Here is a 24,439-nt window from a genome sequence, read left to right on the forward strand (position 1 = left end):
AGGGATGGCCCTGTTCGTGGTAACCAGGAACCTCTCCCCCCAGTGTTTGCATGTTCACATCACCATACTTTGGGGCCCCACCGGGACAGCAGGTGAGGGACGGCCCTGGGTGTCACAGACTCTGGTGAGGGAAGGATGCAGGGGGCTCCTACATGTTGGCAGGCATTATCTGGAGCTGTCTCCCAACCCCAGGGCTGCACATATGCAAGAAGGCCTGCTCCCCTCTTGAGGTCAACCTGACATTCTCACCCCCAGGACTGAATTCTTCTCCAGCCCCCTTTCCTGAAGGGCTGTGATGTGGACCTGGGGGTTAAGAAAATCCTCCCTCTGTCCAGGTGTCCCTGACACCAGCAGCAATCTTTCCATTGCTTCCTTTGTGCTGCCAGGCAAGGGGAAGACACCCCCCAGCCCCCAGCCAGGAGGGTTGATACCAGACACCTCTGTGTTCTTTGGGAACCAGGGTGCAGTATCCAGCCTGACTCAGGAAAGACACCACTCCTCCCCGCAGCCCCGTCTCTGCTTAAACCAAAACCCATTAGAGGAGAAAACTTGCAGAGAGTGGTGAAGGGCTTTGGGAGACACACCTAGACTCCTCGTGACAAGGGTGACAAGATTAAGACATTTCCATTAGCATACAGAATGAAGAACAGAGAACTCCCCCAGACTCATCTGCATGAAAGATGGGACAGGAAGACATCTCAATTTACATACAGACTGGAGAACAGAGAACCACAGTGAACTCTGGGACCAGAAAAAGCAGGGAAGCACTGCATCATAGAATCATAGACTATTAGGGTTGGAAGGGACCTCAGGAGGTCATCTAGTCCAACCCCCTGCTCTAAGCAGGACCAATCCCCAGATTTTTACCCCAGTTCCCTTAATGGCCCCCTCAGGGATTGAACTCACAATCCTGGGTTTAGTAGGCCAATGCTCAAACCCCTGAGCTATCCCTCCAGATGCTAATGAACCTATGTCTGCCCACACCCAGCTCAGCAATTATCAGACCAATTCTAGTCATGAATCCTTAATTGATACCCAAATAGTGAAGCAGCCTAGTTGCATTGTGAGCTCCCTGGAAGAAAACACCCATAGCCAGGAGTGATCAGCTCCTATTGTCTAGCCTAAAGAAAAACCTTGACTCATCATCTTACTTCTAAACAAATCTAGTGTTCTCCCTTCAACCATTGTAATTTCTCTACAAAAATCCCCACTCACCCTCCAGTCAGTTCTTGTGATGCTTAGATCCAAACTAGGCATTGGTTCCACTTGAACTCCATCTTCTCCTGACTGATCATGCTGGAGACTCTGCCTGTCTCTTGCCCTCAGGACCCTGAGCTACCACTATCATCTGGGAACTCCGACCAGTTCAAGCTTCAGGGAACGGTGAGATCCCCTTCTCTTTTTCTCTCTCTCTCTCTCTCTCTTCCTTTTCCGTTCTATCATAGGTATTAACCTTTAATAATGTAGAGCTCCATATGAAACCTTTAATAAAGTAGAGCTCCATATGAAAACACAAGGGACACAAGCAGTACATTGATAGGATTACAGAATCCCCTTCTCTAGAAGAGTAACTTGAATAAATGAGCATACCCCCAAAGTAATGGGCAAATCTGGTAACAGGGTCATTTCCATCTTCACACACATGCATGTTCAGCCTGAAGGCTCCTTGGATTCAAATCCTTGGCTGTTACAGAGGCAGGGGCTGAATTTTGCCTTAAAGAGATACCATCCTTTTCCACAAGTATGTCAAAATGATGAATCCCAACTCCCGCTCCCCCTGGGGATCAGATGTGCCTGAGCCCAGCAGGGTAAAATGGGACATATGCCCTGGGGCCTGGAAGGAGAGCCCATCTGCCACCACCCCATGTCCCTGAGGGGTTGGCTGTGTGACTGCTTTCCTCTGAAAGGTCAGCTACACTGTTCACTCTCTGAGGCTGAGTTCCAGGCTGGTGGCCTGGGGGAGTGTTGGGGGCAGGGAGAGGTTGAGTCAGCCCCTCTGTGTGGGGCGTCCATCCCCAAGTGACCAGCATGAAGATGTTCCTGTGCTAACAACATGACTTCCCCAGAGTGCTGCTGGGCACACTCACCTGCTAAGAGAGTTGCTCAGGGCTTTGGTTCTCTCCCACTGGAGCTTTCCTAGACATTTTCCATCTTCTTCAAAAGGACTTTCCCTGTTTTCCTTTCCTGGAACCCCCTCTAAGCCACCACCCCTGATGCTCTCTAGGGCCAGGTCTATGCTTTCCTCACCTGCAAAACTCTGGCTGTGAACAAGTGGAATATCAGTGACAGGTGCCTCTTCGACTCCTTTGTCTCTGAGGGCACTGGGCAGGCTGCTTTCTGCTGTGTGGCAGGAGTTCATCTCCATACCCCTCTTTGCTGCTGGAGACACGCTGCTTCTCTCTACTGCCAGGGTGTCAGAGAGTCTTTCTCTGTCTCCCTTAGTAGCTTCTGGGATTTTCCCCCTTCTTCCTGGGATCTCAACACAAAGATGCATTTATGCTGCGGGTGGCCACATCCACCCCCTTAGCCACATAAAAAAATAATTCCCAATGAGCATGTCAGCGGGGAAGTTGTGCACCCGCACCACTTGTCAATCACTTTGTAAACCATCATCTTCTGTATGCACCATGGCTAAAGGGACGAAACTCCTAGATCGTCTTCTTAACACAAGCTCTGCCATTGCGCCAGGCAACGGGTCACATTTTGGAAACACACTCGACTTAACCAGAGAACTTTGTGTCCCTGTGTCTTGCTGGAGGGAACAGCAGTTGAACTTTGTAAAAATGCTAAAGAGAAAAGCACTTCTTATAGTGCCCCTTAGAGCCTAACAGGATTTCAATTACATAGCACTATATACATTCTCTAGCTAATTCGACTGAATTGTACAGAGCCAAATAATTGCAATCTAATAATTTCTTTGCCTGAATTTATTTACAAACATTTTAAAGACACCAAGAACTTTTCTCTTTAGCATTTTTACAAAGTTCAACTGCTGTTCCCTCCAGCAACTACAGAGTTAACTTCTCACTCTTCCTTAAATCACTTGCTTGTCTCCCAACAGCCACTTTTATCAACTTAACTCACCCTTCCAAGTAAGTCCTGGGTATTTGAAATCCCCATGCTTACACTTACTGACTCCTTCCTTCCACTACACCCTCAAAATTTTCCAACCTGTTTTCCAATCTCTCTGTCTGTTGCCTGCCTGCCTGGGCCCGATCCTGCTTTTCTTGCTGAACTGTCCCTTCCATGGTCACCAACTTGTTCCACTACCAGTTTAGCTAGGAGGGTGAGCTTCTTAACTAGCCCCCACCCTTTCTGGTCTTTTCCCTTAAACATTTTTACTCACAAGAGTACCCGAGTCCTCCCTCGTGAGACTTGTCACCTGGACAAAAACACATGGTCCGTTGGGCAAAGGCCATTTATTTAACATATAATCCAAACCCCTTTAGAGGGTTTACCTAGAGACCCATCCATCTGTCTGCTGACACTTAAACAGAAAAGAGAATTACACAGAGCAGAGGAACTTACAGTCTAAGCCAGGCTTTCCCACTTCTATACACTGACCGCTACAGGGGACGGGACAGAAGGATCTTAATTCTACCTCAGAGCTTCCTTGCACGCATGGCTTCCACTCCGAGGAATTACGAACGAGAGGTTCAGTTCCGCCCACACTCTAATGTCCAAATGAACAGAGCAGAAAAACAACAGTAACCGGTTAAACAGAATAGAACCAGAACCAGATAGCGGTTCCTTATTCTATTAGGACTCACTTTTACTCATGCAGTTCTTAACATATAACACCAAGAGTACCAAGCAAAGCAAACATAAAATAACAAGGGTAAAACAAATAGATGGTGTAAATTCTGCAGGGCTCTCCCCTTCTCAATTGCTCACCAAACTGTGACAAATTTCTGTTACCATCTATCCCTCGTGTCAGGTGATCAGGCTGACACTGCAGAACGTTGGGGAAGATAAAGAAAACACACCATATAACTGAATTTTAAAGCTTCATTAATTCAGGAAAAACATTAATGCCCCAAGCCCCTTTATACTCACACACGTACGTCCAGACTGGCCACTTCTGTGTATAATGTTCAGAGAAGGGAAAGAGGTGGACGGGAGATTATCCTGTATACAGCTTGTCCAGAATTTCCAACATGCTTCCGCTCTTGGGAGGACAGTTCTTTTACACCCTGGAATCTCCTGCGGTGTCTGTTTCTGAGATTCCAGTCCAGGTTGACTGCCTGTGGCTTCTTCGGTGTCATCAAGCCACACCGACTCCGGGGCACAAAGGCACACTGTTGGATCTCACTGGACAGTTAAGCTTTGCAAATGTAATCTCAATTCTGTAACTTGTATTGCCTTTGGTTTGCCTCTGTCTGTCTATATTTTTTTCACAGCCAACTGGGGTCGAAAGCAGGTTTTCTTTGTACTTAGCATAGTCTGTGTTGATTTTTGACCTTGAATGCAGAGCAACTTTCTCTTTATCTCTGGGCCAAGCTGAATTTCAAATTAACCCGTTCCTTTCCTCAATAGACAAATTGCCCACACTGTCAGAGGCTTTTTGGTGATTAAAAGCTCTTAGATTTATGATCTTATTTAGATTGAAGGTACCTTCTAGTGGGCATTGTTTAGATGGATTTTCACGTGTGTAAAGATTCCAATTGTCTAAATACCTGCAGGTTGTTGGACCATAATGTACGTACATGAAATAAGATGGGGTACCATTAGGGGGTGAGCTGGAATGCTTAGACTGTCCCCTACCTATTTTCCAATCACACACACACACGGGGAATGCCCTGTCTGCGCTTGCGGCACATAAACTAAGGGTCTCTCCCTACAGGGTACTCACACAGGAGAGGCTAACGAGGATGGCCACGACCCTCCTACACCTCCCTTCAGCAAATAGCGTCGGCTAGTCTCTGGGAGATGGCGCCGCTTACTCTGATTGCATCCAGTGAGATGATCAGACTGTCAGTAGCCCACACGGAAAGGAAAGGGGAGGGAAGATGGGTTCACACACTCCTAGACCCAAGTAGCTTCCTCACCGGACGATGCCAGGCCGAGTCAGCCTACCGCGGGTCGGATCTTCTAAAGAGCCACTAGTTACCGGGCTTGCGTTAGAGTAGTCCTGGTCATGAGCTTTCATTTCACAGGGAACTCTGGGCGTCTTCCGGTAACAGTCACTCACACCAGTGTATACACACACACAGCAAGGCCTTATTTCCTTATGTCCAGACCCAATATCATGAGGCAGTATAACAACTCCTCTTGAGGCGGTAAAAACCCCTCAGCACCTGTGCATACCTAATGCATTTCACTATGCATTACCTAATGCATTTATCTATGCATAATCTTGTTGGCCAACCCAGCAGTTTTCCAGTACTGCTATAAACTAACCTTATTGGGGCCCTTCCCCAATACCATTTTGCATCTGATCTTGCTGCACAGTCAATAAGTTCAGATGACGTGAGCCCAACAGAGACAGAAGGCCCCACGGACAGTCCGACGACACCCCAATAGAGATTTCAAAAGGTCTCATACCTCTCTTGTGGTGCCATGGGGTTCGAAGGGGAACGATCTGTAGCAGCTGCCTTTGTCTCAGTTGGCGTTGCCATCCCGGACGAGCCCCCAAATTGTTGGAGAAAAACTCAGTTCTTGCTTTTTGTTTGGGTGCAGCAAAATCAAATACTTTATTCTAACTCCAGCAATTGCAATAAAGGGAGGGAGTGCCCTAGGACACTGGGTCGCCCCAGTCCCGGACAGGTCTCTCAACAGGTAAACAATTACAGCAAGCATCTATACCTTTGTTACAGACAATAACAAGCAATAATACAGACAATAATGAGCAACAGCTGCATTTTGTTTATACATGGGCTATTGTGCTATCTTATTTTCCTCACTTCTGGGCACCAGTCTATGTATTTAATTATCAGTGCAAGGTCGTGATAACTTCTCACACAGTTCTTTCCTACTCTCCTCACACTATCCTCGCTTCTACAAGTCTCGCATCATTAGGGTTACAGCTGGCCTAACTCTTGTTAACTGCTAGCCTGACTCTTGCTAACAGACTGACATGCATTAAGATCCCCTACAAATCCTTGTCAATTCTTTCCCTTCTTCCACACTATCTTGTTCCTACTCTGTCATTGATTTACCAGCTGTAATAGGCTTCATCTCTAGCTCTGCAGAGCCAACCCTCTCAAAACCTTTCACGGAATCCTCAGGTTCTTCTGGGCTTTCTGTGCTGAGGACAGTGGATGAATGTGAACTGGCTGAGGCTTGTTTTTTCTCAGCTCAGGGCACTGATTTCTCTGGGGCTCTGGGTACTTCTACTGATCACACTTCCTCAGGCTCTTCCTTGACTGGAGATTTGTAATGGGAATTACTAGGAGAGGAACGATCCTGGGGAAGTCAGTGCCTAACCTTCCAACCCTGCTCCTTTGGCTTTGTTTAATGAACAGATTAAAGATAAAAGCATTGTACTCAATATGTTCAGTGTTCATACAATCTCCTATCAGAGGGGTAGCCGTGTTAGTCTGCATCTGCAAAAGCAGCAAAGAGTCCTGTGGCACCTTAGAGACTAACAGACGTTTTGGAGCATAAGCTTTCATGGGTGAATACCCACTTCGTGGGATACAATCTCGGTGCACGTTGGATTTGAAAAGCTGTCCTTCTTCATCTGTACTCCACAAGTGTCCATTTTAAATCAGAAGATTCATAATGCCCAGTGCGCTACTTCCCTGTGATACAAAGGGTCACAAACATTGTGGTGAATAGGACAGATTACTAAGTAATCACAGTAGGTTTCAGCCCTGTGGGATCATCTGTAAGGATTTTTCCTTCCTCTAAAGAGATCAGAACCCAAACCCCATTCAGAAGATAAATGGAATCTTACAGTGGTCCCCTTTGTAAAGCCCGTCTATCGGAGCTTCCCTTAGCACAAGAAAATAAGGCCACGCAGTAGTAACCATACAAACAAGACTTTATTTACTATTGGGGAAAAGGGCTAGGATAGGATAGAGAAGGGGCAGGTTAACAAAACTTTAACTCTGGAAATGCTCCACTCTCACAAACAGTTACACCCATGAAATAATGTTGATATTCTCTCTCTACTCGTGCAGGGGCAGCGATGGATGACTGCTGCTCTCTTGACATTGGACGTCAAGGACGCACTTCAATGATGGACGCAGGAACGAGTGAGTAGACCTAACTAAAACCCCTCCCTATCCCTCTTTGCGTCGTCTCTGCCTGGATGTTAGACTCTATCTATGTGGATTCAATCGGTGCATGGGAGTGTGCTTCCCATCCCAAAATAATATAGCACATGGCAAAAGGTCACCACATTCTTTTCCGAAGTCCAAGATGGCCCCCTTTAGATAACCAAAAACATCGATGCCTTTCTTCCCTTCATTTACTAAAATTTGGCAGGGGCAACCAGCATTTTACAACCCAGAGACTGGATTTGACCGATCGAGGGATGTTCTGGGACAGGGTGGCTCATCCACAAGGGGTTTGTGTATCTCCTCTGCGAACTCCTCCCTCTGTCCTCTATCAATTAAAGTGGGCGTCAGCCCTGCAGGACCACCCTGAGAGGGGATTTGACCAAACACGGAAGTGATGTAGCAGAGTGACCTGTCTACAACAGGATCCCGTGGTCCCTCTAAAAAGTCTCCACACCACCCTCTACCAATTGGCGATGGTTTCACTCCCACCTTGGGCCATCACGGAAGGGAAACATGTACCAATCAGAACAGATATAGCCCGAAGGTCTAGGCCATGATTTTCACAAAACACATCCTTGGAAAGAGGCTGCCTCTTCTCTGCAGTGTTGGGTTGCGACTTCCAGGACGATGCTGCCAGCCACACAAACATGGAGCTCCAGAGATTGGGGGCTTCTGGCTTAGGCCTTCGGGCACTACTTATTCTGATTGGTACGTTTCCCTTCTGGGATGGCCTAAGGGGTGAGTGTGAAACCCTGACTGATTAGCAGAGGACGGTGGGGGGATTTCATGGAGGGGTGATGGGCCCCTCTTACGGGCAGGTCACCCCAGCATGGCATTTACCCTGTCTGTTGAAATCCTCTCTCTGGTTGGTCCTAAGGGGATGAGGCCCACCCCAACTGGGGTGAGTTCTTGGAGGGGTCACATAACCCACTTCCGGATGGGTCACTCTGCCCTAGAACTTTCCCCCATTGCTCAAATCCATTCCTGAGGCAGATGGATGGCGATAAAACACTCCCAGATTGGTAGAGGAGTGGGAGGAGCTCTTAGAGGTGTCACGTGCCACTCCTTGCTTCTGCTCATTTTTGCATCTTGACTCTGAAAGTCTCATGTCATGGGGTCATTCTCATAGAGACAGACGAGCGATGCCTTAGGGTCAAGGGGCGAAGTCCCATGGCTGAAACCAAATAACTGCCCTTAGTCTCAATGTGGTTTGTCCTAATGACCAGAGTCAAAATGGCAGCCTTCCCACTCAGGGCTGTGTGGCCCAACGACCAGAGTCCGTGCGGCTGCCCTCTCCTTCGGGGATGTATGGCCCAATGACCAGAGTCCATGAGGCCGCCCTTTCCATCGGGGCTGTGTGTGGCCCAGCGACCAGAGTCCATGTGGCCGCTGTCTCTGTCGGGGCTGTGTGGCCCAACGACCAGAATCCGTGCGACTGCCCTCCCACTCAGGGCTGTGTGGCCCAACAACCAGAGTCAGTGCAGCTGCCCTCTCCGTCGGGGCTGTGTGGCCCAGCAACCAGAGTCTGTGCAGCCGTCCTCTCTGTCGGGGCTGTGTGACCCAACAACCAGAGTCCATGCGGCCACCTGCTCCGGCGGGGCTGTGTGACCCAAAGACCAGTGTCCATGCAGCCATCCTCTCTGTCAGGGCTGTGTGGCCCAGAGACCAGAGTCCATGCATTTGCCCTCTCCGGTGGGGCTGTGTGGCCCAGAGACCAGAGTCCATTCGGCTGCCCTCTCCGGTGGGGCTGTGTGGCCCAGAGACCAGAGTCCGTGCGGCTGCCCTCTCCCGCAGGGGTGTGGCCCAGAGACCAGAGTCCGTGCCACTATCCTGTGTCTCATGCCTGTGTGACCCGATGACTACAGAAAATATGGCTGCTCTCTCCCTCAGTGCAACGTCCAGAGTCAATATAGCAGTCCTTCAGCGCAGGGTTGTTTGGCTGAGAGTTCAGAGACAAGATGGCTGCCCTTTTTCTTGGAGCTGTGCAGTCTAGTGGCACATTAAGGAGGTGGGCTGCCACCCAAAAATGAATGGCAGCCGGGGCAGAGGGACCCAGGCCATTGTTACTTCCCCCCCCCAGGTCCTAGTCCAGGACCTTGTCCATGGCCAATGTGTTTGGCGTTAAGTCAGTGGGGATCCAACCAGAACATCTGATGTCACTCAGCATGACAATGGCTAGTTCTCCCAGGTTACTTCCTACGAGATGTCTCTAGGCCATGGGATGGGGCTCTCTGGGCTCCTGACGTGGGAAACTCCCAGAGACTCCAAGCTCCCTTGCACGTCTGCAGGCACCCGGGGATGGGGTTGTGTCTCGGCACCTCGGGGCTCTGCAGTCAGGGGCTTCAGCTGCTTCTGGACTGGAGCCTATAATGTGCATCCTCCATTTTCGGCATCTGCCTAGACTGAGCTGAGCTCCTCCCTTTCACACTGGTGCTCCAGCTGTAGCATGTCCGGCAGGGCTGGGGAGGGGCTTGGCTTCTTCTGCCTAGACTGTAGGTTAATGTGTGACTGGTGCACCCCGGCACATCCTGCTCTGCCTCTTCTGTCTCCTCCTTCCCATGCAACAGCTGCTTTGGTATCTCCCAAGAGATGTGATCAGTGGTGGGCTCAGTTGGCTCCTCTCAGCCTCTAGATGTCTGTAAGAGAGAGAAAGGGCAGGAACACAAATCAGAACAAATCTTTCAAGCAGGGTAGTTTTCCACAGCACAAAACCACCTCACTTTGGTAATGCTCATTTGTAACTTCCCTGAGAGCTGGCATTGCGTAAAGAGAGAACCCAACCGCCCACAACCTCCGCTCCCCTGTGGGCTGGCAATGGATAAAGGAGTCTGGGAGAATTTCTCCTCTCTCCGCCTGGCTCTGATGAGTGTGGGAATCACATGCGAGAAGCTCTGTGAATGTAGGGCTCTGTGCAATGGGGAGAGATGTCAGACGTGGAGCCCAAAGGTGGAGTTTTCCTGACTGCAGTAACTTCATTAAAGTGAGAGAGATTTCAAAACTCAGCTACAGGTTCTGCCCTGTAACTGGGTGTGGGGATGGGGCAGAAGTGGGGCAGTGATGCACTCATGAAAGGAGTAGGACTAAGGGGGGCCCCGTGGTACAGGCACTAAAGCCCCTGTATGCTGCGTTCCAGCTGGGCCGGATCTGCCTGGCTGGGGTGGGGCGAGGCGGCTCTGTGTGCTGCCGTTCCTCCCCCCTCCACACCCGCTAAGCCATGACAAGCACCACACCAGGACTTCTGTCCTGGGAGATAGCTCAGTGATTTGAGTATTGGCCTGTTAAACCCAGGGTTGTGAGTTTAACCCTTGAGGGGGCCATTTGGGGATTTAGTTGGTGATTGGTCCTGCATTGAGCAGGAGGTTGAATTAGATGACTTCCTGAGGTCCCTTCTAACCCTGATAGTTTATTAGTGGCTCTTGTCTCTAGGTGCTGCCTCCTACAGCTCCTATTGGCCAGGAATCATTAATCCCATCCTAGCCCAGGGGTAGGCAACCTATGGCATGGGTGCTGAAGGCAGCACACAAGGTGCTTTTCAGTGGCACTCACACTAGCCAGCAGTCTGGGGGCTCTGCATTTTTATTTAATTTTAAATGAAGCTTCTTAAACATTTTAAAAACCTTATTTACTTTACATACAACAATAATATATAACTAAACTATAGGCTTAGAGAAATAGACCTTCTAAAAACGTTAAAATATATTAACGGCACGCAAAATCTTAAATTAGAGTGAGTAAATGAAGATTTGGCACACCACTTCTGAAAGGTTGCCGATCCCTGTCCTAGCCTGTTCCAATCCTGCTCTTGACTCCTGACTCCAGCTCCAACCCTTGACTCCCCTCGGCTCGACCTCCACCACCCTGACCACTAGGTCCCACCCCCACTGCTCCAGCCACTGGGCCCAACCATCCATGCTTTGGTGTCCAACACCAGCAATATGTAGGAGTCGTTCACCTCACTGCTTTCCATGGGTATGGCCCTGCCTTTGTCAGCTCTGGTTTTCATCTGCCATTGTGCTGCCCAGTCACATGGCTTTATTAGATCCCTTCTTCAAAGTCTTCTCTATGCCTCACTGACCTACATCATTTTCTCTCATCTGCCAATATCCGCCTTGCTGTTCAGTCCCTGTTTCAAAGATGCTGTTGTACATACCATAGCAGGACAAAGAGGTCTTCTGTGTCGGTCCCGGTTCCCTAGTCGAATGCGGAACCCGACACGAGATTTCCAAGCTTCTGTAGCCATTTGTAATATCTGTGGAGGATGTGCCCTGTGGTCCTGTCAGATGTCAAAGCTACTTCCTGAAAAGCTGAAACAAAGAGGAAACGGGTTGAAAGCCCCCTGGTGCTGATGTGACTGGTGCCTAGGTAACCTCCCCTTCAGATGGCCATTGCCACATGCTATTAGCTACCCAAGAGTCTGGGGGCAAGAAACAACAACTCTGCTACTCCAAAATAGCCCTAGTCGGAGAGGACACCCCATTCCGTCTGTAACTTCTCTCTCCCCCAGCATACACACCTCCACACACTGAAACACAGGCAGGTGGGGGCAACCGTTCTTGGGATGGGACAGAAAAGTGACAACAGCAGAGGGGTTAGATGATCCAACATTTACGCACAGATCCGCAAAGGGATTTAGACTCCTAATGTCTACTGAAATCTTTTGTGGCCCCGTGCCTTCCTTTCTTAAGAGGTCACAGGGAAAGATGTTTCCAATGTGTACTCAGGCGATTTCCTATGAGCTGATAACCAAGTTATGAGTGGTTCCCTGGCCTGAAATCTCTCCATTACAGGGAGGGCAAGCGATGAATCTTTCCCTACAGAGGGTAATTGTCGTCATCATCATCATCATCATCCTTAATAATAACAACATCCCTTTTCAATTCTGTCAGGCCTTCCTTTAGAGACGATCTGACCTTTATGAAGACCGTCTCCCCACACAGCTCTAAGGATACGTCTATTCTAGGAGCTAGGGATGAAATTCCCCTGCTCCTGTACACATATTGTGGCACCTCGATGAAAGCTCATGTGACCATCCTTTTTCCTTAAACACTGTCCTTAGACAGAGAGGGACACATTCAAACCTGTGTTCAGGTCCTGTGCTGCACCCCTGTACTTCCTACAGAGGCATAAACACACAGAGGTGTTTCCTTACCTTCATACAGGCGAGAGATGCCATCTCCATTCACTGTTTCAGACAACAAGTCGCAATAATGGTGGATAGTATTTCCCAGACAGACAATGAATCTCATTACTTTTCAAATCCTTCGCTGAAAACTGAGAAAGATGCAGCCTTTCTCCCAAGACCGCCCTTGGGAAATTCAATACATTCCTTACGCCTGTTCATGAAGCACATTAGATAAAGCATCAGAAGCATAGAAGTCACTCAGAGACTGATTTCCAAAGGAGATTGAGTTCACATCATGCTGCTTTCCCCAAGGCTCAGCCAAAGAGGAGTTGTGGGCAGGGGAAGTTGGTGCAGTGGATACAGCTAAGTTGCTCCCTTCATCTTGGAAGTCATGTTAATTTCTCTCTCTCTCGCTCTCTCTCTCTCGCTCACACACACACACACACACACACACACACACACACACGGAGGGAACAGAGCAGCAGTCTAAAAAAGGGCTTTGAAGGAAGCAGTTCAAAAAAGATCAAGTGAAGTTGCTCTGCTTACCAATGAAAAGGGCTGCAGAATGTCTGATTGTTGTCTGTGAACTTTCCAGGTACTCTAAGGCCTGGAACAGGAATTTGGGGATGTGGCTCTTGTTGTTCTGCATCTAGGAAGAAAGAAGGAAGAAATGCACAATATACAAATGACATGTTCTTCCCACAGCGACTAGTCCAGGGAAGCCAAAGCATACAGCCAGGGCATGGCAACAGCCAGTATGAGCCCATACGCCCCAGCAGCACCTCTCTGGAGTTACTATTGTGTTCTCCAGAATCTCAGCTTTCATTTTCAAAGACAAAAGTTTGCAGGTCTGACCGTTGAGGAGAAAAATTTCAAAAATGTGAAGGGATTGTAACTCCTGCAGAAATGAACCAGCAGAGAGCCTGGAATAGAGTCCTGCCACCCGATGGAAGTGGATGGATACTCAGGGTGTGGGGTTAGAAAGGTCTCCCTCAAGTCCCCATTCACCACTCTCAAGGCACAAGGAATTGATCTACCAAGCACTTCCAGGCACACTTCAGGAGCTGTGTGGAGCCATCCCAGGCCATGCTACGGAACAGCATCTTCAAATGAGCCCACCTGAGAAACACTGTGCAGCGGAAGAGTGTCAATTTGCATCTCTGTAAGAGAAGGTGAGACCAAGAGGGTTCTCACTGAGAGAGATATAGTCTGGGGGACATTGAACCTTCCCCGTCCCTTGTTCTCTGGCTTTTCCTGCTAGTGGAGATTCCTGTCATTTGTTGCACACAGGAGTGTGCTCAGGAGAGCGAATTGGCTGGAGAGAACCAGAGCCGTCCTGTCTTTGGATGGTTTGGGGAGGTTGACTAGGGCCCTGCACTTTGGAAGGCCCTGCATTTCAGGGGGATGCAGGACGTGGGCCATGCCGAGGCCAGGAGCAGTACTTCTAGTCCCACTATGCTATGCCCCACTTCACCAGCTCCCAGCGTCATTCGGGAAATGAAGGGGTGGGGAGTTGGGGGGAGGGGAGGAATACGGATGGGGCGGGTGGCGGAGCAGGGGTGGGAAGAGGTGGTGTGGCAGTTGGGAGAAGGGATGGAATGAGGGTGGGTCTTAGGGCAGAGTAGGGCGTGTTGTCCCAGGCCCTGCATCCCTCTATGGACGGCCCTGGAAAGATTCATAAGAGATCTCCACAGCTCAGTCCTTTGGCTTAAAGAGACTGCATGAGAGCATGAGTCAGCTTTGGGATCCCAAAAAGTCGGACCAAAGGGGCCCCAGATCAGGCTTCCCTCCACATCCCAGTTGGCCCAACGAAAGACGGCAACGTCCGGTGAAGTCTGGTAAGCTGGGACCTGGAGAAGTTCTCTCAGGAGCTCCAGGGAAGAAGTCAGCGCAGCTGCACCCACTTTCCAGAAGGCTATGGGCAGATATCAGCTCCCTGAACCGAAGGGCACTTAGAGATCTATGCTCCCTTTTCTTTTGCTGCCTCTTGTTGTGAACCTTTGGATGCAGCAGCCAAAGGCCTGAGGCCTGTCTTTGCAACAGAGGGTCAGGACTCTTTCCCAGAAGAAGGCTTTTCTTCCAAATTGAGCTGTGTGCTGTGAGAATGGGTGAGACACTAGGCTCCAGCATGGAGTGAAGCAGGGAGGAGAAGACTCTGCTTGGGCAAGGGGCTCTGGCCATTAATGGAGCGGGGGCCCGAGGGGATTCTGGCTCTTTGGGCTTAAGGAAATAATGACCGTGGTACTTACCAGTGTCACACTCTCATCCTGGTCTTCAAGATGCAGCAGCAGCGGGAGCAAGTAGTGGATCATTTTCTGCTGCACGATGGGTTTGTCCGGGTCCTTCACGCTGCTCACCACGTTGCCAAGCAGTAAAATGGCAGCGGAGCGCACACTGCCCCTCTCCTGGCAATGACACACAGCGAGTGGGGAAGCCCGGTTAAAGCCAGGCAGGATCAGAGCATAACGCAACAGAGTCATAATCCACACGCTGCTCTGGTTTCCCTATGTTAACTGACTTGGCTCGCGGGAGCTGTGAGGCCACCAGGCCAGTGCCATAGACATCTTGTACAGAACAAGGCCTGAGACGCTGTGCAGGGCTGCAGCCCCATGGTGTCCTAGACGCAATGTCTGTCTGGAGAGCACAGAATCCTAGACCCCTAGACGATGAGGGAAGAGAGAGGGAAGGCTGCTGGAGACCGGTCTGGGGAAGGGGAGAAGCAGCTGCTGGAGCCTTTTAGGGAAGTGCTGCTACAGAACACAGCAGTTCTTTTGCTCTTTGGTGCCCCTGAGAGCTGGGCCATTCCCGACCCACCTCTTTCCTGCTGAGAATCTTCACCCCTTTGGGAGCCGGTGTTCTCCAGACAGCTGGTCATCTGCCCAGTGTCAGGCCCCTCTCCCCCAGGCCAGGCTGCAGCAGGGGCTGGGAGCATGGCGCTGAGGTTGAGGTTTGCAGAGAAGAGCTCTGACAGGGAGGTGGCTGAGCAGGAGATTCCCCATCCATGGCAGGGGCATCCCTTGGAGGCTCCATGGCAGGGCTGAGGGGTGGGAGGAAAGGGGATGGGGAGAGAGAGACAAGGGCACCAAAGACAGGCGGAGTTGGGGGGAATGGGGTTCTCCTGTGTTTCCCAGCCTTACGTCATCAATGAAGGGGCGAAGGCTGACTGCAAGGTCCTGGGAGATGGAGCCAAGCCACTCCCCATCCAGGAGGTAGATGGTGTCTCCAACTTTATGCATGGCCACCATGACACAGAGTCCATCCCTGTCACAGAACATGTTCATGATCGCTGGCAGCTGGGCCCGTAATGATTGCACCTGCAGAAATGAAGAAGGCAGCTCATTACTATGCTGAGTGACACCCTGGGGCATATGCTGGCCCATCCCACTCTCACCTATGAGAAACCACGGCTGGCACAGCCACCCAACGGGGCACAAAGTCATTCTCCTGTCACTCTGTGCCAGCTGCTCACTGTAAACTGTCTTTGCTCACCCGCCTCCCCCATTGCATCACATCTGCAATCAGCGGTCAGCTCATGAGAGCAAGGACCACGTCGTGCCTTGATTTGCTCACTAAAGCACCTCCAACATTTGACTGCTGTGCCCCCCAACAAGGCTTGTGTGGGAATCTCAATCTCATTTCTGAGCTATTCAATAGACATCGGCTTCCTCTGTCTCCCGGGCAATCCACGCCTCTCACCTTCTCTGGCTGGAGCACAATACTGCCAAGGCCTCGCAGACTAAGCCGACGTACAATGGGATTTTTATCTTGGGTCCATTCCATGAGCTGCGCCTGGAGCTCTGATTTTGTCAGTATTGTCTCAATGGAAGGACTCTGGAGAAACTGTAAAGAGCCAAATCAACATCCGGTTGAGGAGCAGAGGTCTTCCTGTGAGGTCTGTTCCCTGGACACTCATCTTTACCAAATGGCCACTTACTCCCATACAAAGTCTGTGGTGTGTAGGAAGCCAGATGCTGCTCTGTCAGTTGGTTCATTCCCAGAACTTAGACTAATGCACAAGTCACAAATAAACCCCCAGAGAAAGGAGAATCTCCAGGCCCCATTGAGTGCCATGGAGCGACCCCTGGGGCAGAAGAAAAGCAGAACCCCAGGAAAAGGGAAGGAGATAAGCATGGCTTTGGGGCACGGGAGAAACATCTCCTCTTGTCACGTGATCCTATCTAGGCAAATCCAGCCAGGAGCGATCTCACCCTGTCTCTCCCTCCCTCTCTTTGCCATGCCCCACGACCATCCATGTGCGGAGAGGAGCTAGCTGACTGTAAGGCTGCTGAGCTGCTGACAATGTGCCCAGAGCTTACTGGCCTGAGCTGCTCTCCAGAAAGCCCACTTGTGCCTGTCAACTAATGAATCTCACCTCAGTGCAGAAAGTCATGGTGATATTTCTCTGCTCATCCTCCTTCTCACTATGGACAATGGTGACAGCCTCTCTGAAGACTGCAGGGAGCTGAGGGTTCTCAAACTCTATCATGGCTCTGGAACATGGAGCAGAAAGCCCCTTGTGGTTATCAAGGGAGAGACAGAGTTCCTCTCTAGTTGCTGGACTGAGATGGCAGCCTGGAACAGAGGAACATTTCAAGCAGAAATCCCATTCCCAAGAGAGAACCAATGAAGAGGAAACTCTGGGCTCCTACCTTGCAATCAGGCCAACACCCTGCGAGTAGTGATATCGTGAAGATATCATGTCCCAACCCTGCTGAAACTAGATGCCGGCAAATTCCTTCCACTATCGGGGCATGGAAAAAAGAGTCTTCACAGCCTCCACCAACGTGCTAAAGATAAAAAATACCAGTGTCAGGTAACGAGATCAGCCCCAAGCATGGCGAATCTGCACAAGCCCTGGCACACACAGCATGGACAGCAGGAGCTAGCCTCTCCGAGGATAGATCCAGTGTGATATCATGGTGCTTCCTTGCCCAATGGACCCTGTCGACACTGCAGTTTCATTGAGTTTGTAACCAGTTAGTGACACTGTAGCTTCTTAATATGGTTGATGTCATCACTCAATGTGGTTGAATACTTGATTCTTTACTGTGACAGGTAACAGGACTCAAGCGGGCATGTGGGGCCAGATCCTTAGTTGGTGTAAACGAGCCTGGGCTAACTATAGCACCCAAACAAATGATGGCCCTGAACAGACCACATGTGTTTAGCAGAACAAATCTGTTCTTCCTTTTCCTTTCAGTCATTACCTTAGGGGGTTGAGGCCGCTGGATCCCTCCTCGGGGCTGGATGTCGTGCTGGCCATGTAGGTCCCTGGCAAGTGCAGATCCATCACATACTGCACTTGTCTGACGCAGAGGATGAGCATCTGGGGATACATTTCCAAGATGGCTTCTCGGTATTCCCATAGGAAAAGGACCTCGTAAATGATCCTCATTGCCTGGAGCAGGGAAAGAATTTAACTCAACTATCCCAATCTGCCACCTGCCCCCAATGCCATTCGCTATTGTCCTTTTGTCATGTCTCATTTCCTCCCCAGCCTATTACAAAATGGGATTGGCTCCTCAGAGGGTAGGAGACATTTGGAGGGTCCTGAACCTTCACCCATTCCTGGAACGGAAGCAGGATGGAGCCCTACGGAAAGGTCATAAGAGTCTGGATAATGTTATTCCCCATTATTTCTCTTAATGGTGCAGACACTGTGCTTCGGCTTTCCAGCCGTGACCGGACAGGCTGAAACCATGCTGAGGAGATCCGTTCTCATAGCCCCAGTGTTTCTGGCCCAGTCAAAAGTACCGGAATCTCATGATCCCATGGTAGGAAGATTTCTAGTCACAATGTACAGAGCCAGAAACCTGAATACTTCCAAGAGACACCCGACTGCACCTGCTCACTAAAGCACCACCTAGAGCAGAAGACAACAGAGCCAGGGTACCAGCAGATAAACCACTTCAGATCCTTAACTTTTCCTGGGCGAAACTTTATTTACACCTCTTGGGTTTGCTAGGAGTTGGCCAGGACACACTAAGGCCTGGTCTGCATTACAGAGATGTGTCAATGCAAGGCCCCTCACCCAGCATCACCCTAACTATAGAATTTCCTTCCCACTGGCAGAATTGCCCCTTAGTGCCAAATTCATAACTCCACCTCCACAAGTGGCAGAGAGTCCAGATCGATACAGTTACGTCGATGCAGTGTCAGTGTAGACACAACATCGCGTACGTCAACTGGCTTTCAGGAGCCTTCCCACAATGCCCCACCCTGACCGTACAATCGAGACGAGCGCTTCTGGTGAGGACGTGCACTGCCGACACAAGCAGCAAAGTGCAGACACACACAAGGGATGGAATTGCTGTGGCGGCTGTTTGCCGAGGTAATGCAGATCGGCTTCATTGTGTAGTGGAGACGTGGCCTGAAGCTAAGAAGGGATGAAGTTCCCATACACACACCTAGATGCACCATCCTCCCTGCAGTGGCGGGTTCTCAAAGTGACATCTCAAATCTCACTTACAGCCAGAAACCCATTGCCGCTCTTCTCCTCCCAGCGTCTCTGCTGGAGCTTGTCCAGCAGCTGCTGCAGCACCTCCCTGGGGAGCTGTGGTTCTTCACCCAAGGCCTTCCACAGCTCAATGGCGCATCTGCAGATTCAGAAAGAGAAATCAGACCTTCCCTGCTTGGCCACCTCTTGCCCTCCCCAGGGAGCGGCTTGGAAAGTGGGCAGGAAAGGCGTCTCTCAGAGGAGACACCGACTGGTGCAGGGAGGCTGAGGCAGGGCAAGTCCCGTCAGAGAAGGTTGTATTTATTCCTTTCCCCTAATGAGTTATTGTTCCTGAAGCTAGCACTGCTGTTTCCAGGACGGTGACCATGTACTGACCAAAGAGTGACTACCACACTGTGACCACCACACTGTGCAACATTCTGCTCTGTTACTCCAGGGTCAGTCCCAGGAACTTGCTTGATCTCATTCGAGTTACTCTGGCTATTTGGGGGTGTGACTGACACCCAGCATTTGGCCAAGTGTCTTTTAGCAGCTCAATGCTACTGTCAGACACTGAATCAGAACATGCCCTGATAGAAGAGGATTCAGGAGCTCGGAAGGGGAGATTGTACTGCCCAGTGTGTCAGAACAGGAAGGAAACTACTACTGAAATCCCCCTCCTCTCTTCTCTCCTTTCTTGCTGATCTAAGCACTGCTGGTCCCGCCAGGCGTCTGCAGAGGAAGACTGCAGATGGATCCAAAAGGCTTCCAGTCATTTGACTTCCAAGTTTGGTGAGGAAGGTCGGACATGGTGGTCAGGCCCTGGGGACACTGAGAACTAGGATGGACAAACCAAGAGCAAATGGTCTGGGTTTAAGGTCTTCAAGAAGCTTGACTGAAATTCTGTGCCAACGCTGCCGAGTTTCTGTAGCTTCTGAGCACAGACCCTGGAAAGCACTGGGGCTGCTTCAAGGAATTTAAACCTGAAAGGTTTACAATTCAAACACAAATCAATATGAAAACCAACACTGTATTCCTCTGGTAAGTGAACTGGGTAAGAAATTCAGTTTCTTTCATGCTGCTCTTCAATTTGCTCTCCAGAGGGACACAGATTTGTCTATGGTCAGTGCAGAACTGCATTGCGGAGGATGCTGAGGAAAGCCAGAGTTTTGACCTCTGGTGAGGGTCCAGTTGGGTTTCACAGCCCTTAGGCACATGGGGATTGTGTTATAAATACCTCAGCTGGATGACTCTGCAAAGTGATCGGCAATAACCAGCAGGACTCAGGGTTCACAACATATTGAGATGAAAAGAGGCACTCACCCCTCTCAGAGCTGTTATTGCTGGCTGTCTGCAGACTCAGGCAGGCTGCACTGCATTTAGGCTCTGGTCATGTGTGGATTATTTATTTATTTATGTGTTTTGCAACAATTGGGGCTGGAACTTTCTGTCTTAAAAGATTTACCTCTGTTGCGCAGCTCCATAAGGATGAGTGCATTTTTTCACCACTTCCTCAGCCATGGAATAACTAGGGATCTGTCTGCAGGTTACAATCCTGCACTGGTCCCCAGGGGACAAAGAGATGGACTTCATGGGCCTTTTCCATCTCTCCCTTCTCTCACACAATAGGGAGCAGCCAGACCTCATGACCCAAGGATGTGGAGTGAGCCCCAAAGTCATTTCTTGGCCCTGTACTGGATGGGAGAGGAAGTGGGGTGACCCATAGAAATCAGGACAATGCTGGAATTCTCCAGAAAACTGGCACATCTCCATCCTGGGGGGTGCAGGAGGAGGATTGGCTCCTCAGTGGTTGGGCCTGGGCATCTTCTCTTAGTGAGCATGGACAACTCTCTGCACAGCAGGAAACGTCCTCCAGCTGTGTGAGCCCAACGAACCCTGCCTGGACTGTGGCTTGTCAGTAGGAGCAGGAAGAGAAATAATGGCCTGAGGTGATAACAGAGCAGCGCTCTACCTGTCTGATAACAGTGTGTGTGCCACACAGCTCAGAACCACGTCCTGGGGGTGGGAATGAGCCAGCAAGGCCGTGGCCTTCAGCGCTGCTTTTCTGGCTCTGGGATCACAGATGTTGTCCAGCCAGATTAAGATACATCCCACAACGTCTCGAACCTGGAAGAATGCCAGAAAGTTGAGGGATGGATTTATCAATGAGTGGCCTCCTCCCAGGTAACCCCTCCTGGCAGCCCTGCAAACCACCTCTCACCTCGGTTGCCCATCTTGGCTCCTCCATAATCTCAGGAAAGAGGCTTTGACAAGTCCAGGAACCCCAGTCTTCCTGAGGTCTGGTTTAGCACCTTAAAGCTCAGAAACACACACAAAAGCCTTCCCCAAAACCTTACCGTGAACACCTCCCAAACTCCCCTGATGTCCCAGGGCCTTCCCTGCCTTAGCAAACTGCTCTCAGTCCTGCTCTCAAGGACTTTCCTGCAGGAGCCTTTGCTCCATCTCTGCAATTTTCTGTTGCTCTTTCTAGCACAATCAGTTCCTCCAGGCCAGTGCTTCTCAACCTAGTTTCCATTGTGGGCCCCATATGTGTTATGTGGGGCACATCCAATACCAGCTGCTTACTCATAGACTCATAGGTCAGAAGGGACCAATCTGATCATCTAGTCTGACCTCCTGCACAAGGCAGGCCACAGAACCCCACCCATCCAATTTTATAACAACCCCTATCCCAGGACCGAGTTATTGAAATCCTCAAAAATGGTTTGAAGACCTCAAGCTGCAGGGAAACCACCAGCAAGCGACCCGTGCCCCACGCTGCAGGGGAAGGCGAAAAACCTCCAGGGCACCTGCCAATCCGCCCTGGAGGAAAATTCCTTCCCGACCCCAAATATGGCGATCAGCTAAACCCTGAGCATGTGGGCAAGAGTCACCAGCCAGCACCCAAGAAGGAATTCTCCGCAGCAACTCAGTACCCATCGCATCCAACATCTCCCCGCAGACCATTGAGCAGACCTGTCTGGTGGTAATTCAAGATCAATTGCCCAAATTAACGATCCTATCATAACATCCCCTCCATATACTCATCAAGCTTTGTCTTAAAGCCAGGAAAGTCTTTTGCCCCTACTACTTCCCTCGGAAGGCTATTCCAGAACTTCACTCCCCTAATGGTCAGAAACCTTCGTCTAATTTCAAGTCTAAACTTCCTAATATCCAGTTTATACCCATTCGTCCTCGTGCCTACATTAGTACTAAACTTAAATAATTCCTCTCCCTCCCTAACGTTAACCCCCTTGATATATTTATATAGAGCGAGCATATCCCCCCTCAGCCTTCTTTTGGCCAGGCTAAACAAGCCAAGCTCTTTGAGTCTCCTTTCATAAGGCAGTTTTTCCATTCCTCGGATCATCCTCGTAGCCCGTCTCTGAACCTGTTCCAGTTTGAATTCATCCTTCTTGAACATGGGACACCAGAACTGCACACAGTATTCCAGATGGGGTCTCACCAACGCCTTATATAACGGTACTAACACCTCCTTATCCTTGCAGGAAATACCCCGCCTGATGCATCCCAAAATCGCATTTGCTTTTTTAACAGCCGTATCACATTGGCGACTCATAGTCATCCTGCTATCAACCAGTACCCCAAGGTCCTTCTCCTCCTCCGTCGCTTCCAACTGATGCGCCCCCAACGTATATCCAAAATTCTTATTATTAATTCCTAAATGCATGACCTTGCACTTTTCACTGTTGTATTTCATCCTATTTCTATTACTCCAGTTTACAAGGTGGTTCAGATCTTCCTGAATAGTATCCCTGTCCTTCTCCGTGTTAGCAATACCCCCCAGCTTCGTGTCATCTGCAAACTTTAGTAGCACATTCCCGCTCTTTGTGCCAAGGTCGGTAATAAAAAGGTTAAATAAGATCGGTCCCAAAACCGATCCTTGAGGGACTCCACTGGTGACCTCCTTCCAGCCCGACAGTTCACCTTTCAATACGACCCTCTGGAGTCTCCCCTTTAACCAGTTCCTTATCCACCTTACAACTTTCATATTCACTCCCATCTTTTCCAATTTAACTAACAGCTCCCCGTGCGGAACCGTGTCGAACGCCTTACTGAAATCTAGCTAAATTATATCTACCGCATTTCCTTTATCTAAGTAATCTGTCACCTTCTCAAAGAAGGAGATCAGATTGGTTTGGCACGATCTACCTTTAGTAAATCCGTGTTGCAATTCGTCCCAATTACCATTGACCTCTATGTCCTTAACTACTTTCTCCCTTAAAATTTTTTCCAAGACCTTACATACTACAGACGTCAAGCTAACAGGCCTATAATTACCCGGATCGCTCTTATTCCCTTTCTTAAAAATAGGAACTACATTAGCAATCCTCCAGTCATACGGCACAACCCCCGAATTTATCGATTGCTTAAAAATTATCGCTAACGGGCTCGCAATTTCACGCGCCAGTTCCTTTAATATCCTCGGATGGAGATTGTCCGGGCCCTCCGACTTCGTCCCATCGAGCTGTTCAAGTACGGCCTCTACCTCAGTTGCCGTAATATCCACTTCCATATCCACATTCCCGTTTATCATCCCTCCATCATCGCAAGGTTCCTCACTAGTCTTATTAAAAACTGAGGCAAAGTACTTGTTTAGATGTTGGGCCATGCCTAGGTTATCCTTAACCTCCATTCCATCCTCAGTGTATAGCGGCCCCACTTCTTCTTTCTTTGTTTTCTTCTTATTTATGTGGCTGTAGAACCTTTTACTATTGGTTTTGATTCCCTTTGCAAGTTCCAGTTCAATGCGGCTTTTAGCCTTCCTCACTTTATCCCTACATGTTCTGACCTCAGCAAGGTAGCTTTCCTTACTGATCCTGCCTTCCTTCCACTCCCTGTAAGCTTTCTGCTTTTGTCTAATCCCCTCTCTGAGTTGTTTGCTCATCCAGTTTGGCCCTGAGGATGTCCCAGGTAGAGAAGCACTGCTCCAGACCCAGCTGGTTCTACTGATGTACCCAGAGCCCATCCCAGAGATGGCAGGCAGGGCTAGTTGGAGGGGGCTGGCCAGCTCCAGGCCCCAGCCCTAAGGAGAACCTCTACACTGCGGGATTTTAAAACCTGCCATAACAAATCTCAGAGCCGGGTCTCTAACCTCAGGCTCAGGCTATGGCTCAAGTACCAGCCCAAGCCCAGAAGAGGCTGCATTGCCATTTGGCCCCACAGTGCCAGCCCTGGGAGCACAAGTCCATAGGGCCAGGCTTTACGGCCCCTGCTGCAGAGTTTGCAGCACAGGGTAGACAGACCCGAAAGGGACAAGCTGCCTCCTAGGGCTCTTCCATAAGGAATTGGTCATTGCTTTTTCCTCTCTTGAACAAGGAATAGAAGCTCCAACCTGGGTGGCTGGATTCTGTTGCCCTGTTCTGCCAGCAGGAGTTAGAGCCCTGCACAAATCAATCTGCTGATTGAGGGGCCATTTGTTAAGTTCCCGCTGGGACCTGCTGGAAACAGGGAACTCAGCCAGAGACAGGGATGACCTGCAGGAAACCCCAGGAACAGGCAGGTTTGGGGAGGAAGCTCAGACTGAGGATTGTGTTCGTTTATTAGTCTCTGAGTTTCCAGGAAAGCCAAAGCCCAGGAGGGGAATAAGTCTGCACTTACGTGCCATGAGCAAGCGGTATCTGGGGAAGGGCA

The sequence above is a fragment of the Gopherus flavomarginatus genome, chromosome 5 (genome assembly GCF_025201925.1).
Source record: "Gopherus flavomarginatus isolate rGopFla2 chromosome 5, rGopFla2.mat.asm, whole genome shotgun sequence".
In the NCBI taxonomy this organism is placed as follows: domain Eukaryota; kingdom Metazoa; phylum Chordata; order Testudines; family Testudinidae; genus Gopherus; species Gopherus flavomarginatus.